Source organism: Nothoprocta perdicaria, unplaced genomic scaffold (assembly GCF_003342845.1).
Source record: "Nothoprocta perdicaria isolate Ctin4 unplaced genomic scaffold, notPer1 scaffold_179, whole genome shotgun sequence".
NCBI classification, from domain to species: Eukaryota; Metazoa; Chordata; class Aves; order Tinamiformes; family Tinamidae; genus Nothoprocta; species Nothoprocta perdicaria.
The window spans coordinates 430563-433899 of NW_020454971.1; positions in this window are offsets into that span (position 1 = coordinate 430563).

Consider the following 3337-nt stretch of genomic DNA (forward strand, 5'->3'; position numbering starts at 1 on the left):
TGAGACATGTTTGAAATTCAGGAAGTTGAGTGTTCAGAAATCGGGTCTTCAGATAATCAAAATACTTAATTTCTTTTTTTTTCTGTTTTTAATTCTTTAATTTGAATACATGATATTTACATGTGTAATTGGAAATCCTCAACTGTTGCTTTATAGAAACCTTGTCAAATGACTGAAAACTAAAGTCTTGTTCTCATTCATGACCAGTGCATGGAAGTAACTGGTCACTCACACTCATAAGGGCTACTAGGTTCGGTCCCTGGTGTCTTTTTAATTCATTGGTGGTTTCTGGGCTAATACAACACAAATAGCTTAATATAAAACTTATTAGCATTCACAGGCCCATGTTTCCACGAGCTGCAGCCCAGGGTCTTCACACAGTCACAGTGAACTTTCAGTCAGGAGTGTTGATCACATTATTCCTCACATCCCAAACAGTTTTGTGCAGAAGTAGCTGCATATCAAAAACTTGCAGGCAAATGACTAGTGACTGGTTTGAAGCCAGTTAAAATCTGGCATATTTACATCCTCAGCTATCACTTAATTTCACAGTTGCATTTGTATTCAGTCAGTGGTGTTAACACTGTAGCTTTTGTGATAGTTCCTGTAATATGTCTGAATGCTATTATAATAACTTCTCTATCACCTGCACCTTTTAATGATTCATAAATTCCTTGATTTCTATGAACAGCAAACTATAATAGCACTATAATCAGGACAGGCTGCTAAGGTATCGCAGGAGCTTCTGCTGCCTGACTACCCCCAGCTTTCCTTCATTGCCTGACTAAATTGTTCAGAATGAGGTGCCAGTACAATTTGAAACAAGAAGCTCTGGAGTTCAACACGGATACCAGTGAAGGAGACGATGCTGAAAATTAAAAAGCAAAATAGACAATAACATGTAACAGATTTCAAATAGAATAAATGCAAGTGCATTCACTGTACAGCAGGCATATTATTAGCTGTATCACGACTCTTCCAGGCACTTGGTCCTTTTCACTAACAATTTCCTCTACCCACAACCTCCACCTCCTGTAGGCTGCACAGGCTCTGCCGCAGTGACACCTTCCAGTAACTTTTCTGGCCTGGTTGGACAACTTCACTTGGAAATGCCAAGGAACTTCTGTGACTCAGGTCATGGGAGAAATGCTGGRGTTGTGGCGCTCCTCTTGCCTTCCCACCTCCCAGGACTCGATCAGTCCCTTCAAACTACAGTAAGCGAAATATCATGGGCATGTCAGAAGTCACAGATGCTGTAAGCAGAGGCCTCTGTGTTTCTTTTTCCTCATGGTTGTTTTTTCCTCCCCAAATTGAAGCACTTAACCCACTTAGAGCGTTAGGCACTGGATGCAAAAGCTTTTTCAGAAAATAGTGACATAGTTCATTTTATTCCATTCTGGTACTGATTAAAAGCTTTGACTCTCTGCTAGCCACACCATATCCTGTGTGATCAGTCTCCTTGAAAGGTGTCCATCATAAAACTAACTGGTTTTCATGTTAATTTTCATAGCTTTTTCATCTGAGAAGACCATGATTGGATAGACATGGAGCAATGTCTCCTCACTTCTAAAGGATAGGGATGAGATACCTTAATTTTATCAATAAGCTTGCTCTGTTCCAGTTCATGGTGAAGTCTGCTGTGTAGAGAAACAGAGAGCTGTCAATGTGCCCCTTTCATAAGCTGTGAAGTCATTAAAAAGTAAGCGTTCAGTGATCAAAGGGTTCATTCTATAGGGAGTGATTTTTCAGAAGYGCTCAGTGCCGGCCTAACTCTGCATCCATTGAAGTCAATAGGAGTTCTACCATTAACAACAGAATTAGGCCAAGTAAGTGCTTTTGAACATCACACACTTCATATTTTTTATTATTTTTAACCGTGCATATATATTTTTCTTTATTAAATGATTTTATGCAAAACCTCTTTATCTAAGTATTCACAACCAAACAGGTATGAACTCCGTCTTCATTCATGTACTTCAAAGTAATAGTTTTAATAGCACTGAATGATATCCTACCTTGAAGTCAATGGCAGCTGTGTCGGATGAGGAAGGAATGGATAAAGTACACAGCAGGAAAAACAAAATGGAGGTGAAATACAAACCACATTGTCTCCTCATTGGTATAAGAGWATTCATAGATACAGTCTTGGAGTTAAGTCATCTCATTTTTATTTCACGAGATGATTTTGTAGAGAGGCTGTAGCTGTACCTACCTCAGGCATACAGGTACTTGCTCACTCACCCCATGTTTTCTGAAGATGTTTCTTGACAGCCTGCTTTGTAAAAGGGATGTTCTTCCATTGCTGGCTAGGAGAACCTCTCCCCTGTTCTCTCGTTCATAGAATGAGTTTCCTTTTGAACTATCAWCTTCCCATTTCTGTAGCAATCACTGCCCCATCCCACTGCTGAAACCTAGTTTGTTGATAGTGCAATGATTTCACATAACTTCTYTTTAAAACTAGCTACTGCTTTGGAAAATCAGAAATTTAAAATCTACCTRGTTTTAAATAGGCACATGGGTTGTTATTTGAGAAGCAGGAAAACTGGTTTGAATGATATTTAAAAGTAGTATTATAACTACTTTGTAATTCATAGAAATGCATTAGTTAAAACCAAAGTCATGCCTGGTGTTGTTCAATATTGGTGTGTTTTAAATTGGGGTGAACTCTGAAGAAGATCTGCAGCTGATATGCTGCTGTTTGGGGCAATCAAGATTTTTAAAAGTCTGAGAGGAAATTTAAAAGCATCTGCCAAAGTCAAGTAAATTAACAYGCTATTGAATGATATAGTTCATGATAATGCATATTAGAAAGCATCGTTTAAATGTATTTTATCAAGTTCCAGATTCTGTATTAGCAGTAATTTCTTGTGGGGAAGATCCCTGTGTCATTGTGATGAGATCAATGAAAAACTTTCCCTGCTAACTTGGCCACTGAATCTGATCCTCCTTCCATTTAAATCAATGGCAAATATTACAGCTGATGCATAACATTACCAAAATATTATGCCAGTACTTCAATGACTCTAGCTTATACAGAATATTGTCATCAATTCTGGTCATCCTTTAAGGCACAGCAAGAAGGAAATGTTCCTGTTAGAGCTGCTCAAGATTCAGGCACTTGAGGACTAACCAAAGAAATGACTGTAAGTAGCTCAGGGAGAGTCAAAGAAAAAGAACACGTAGTGGCTGAGAAACAGTTCAACACTAAAGAGTCATTAATTTGGGACACCTCTTTTCTCACCTTTATAGCACAGCACCTCCATAGTAATAGAAGCTGGAAAACACCATAGATGCAGCGTAACACAGGAAAAGTAGGTGAGTTCACAGTGTTTCTGAC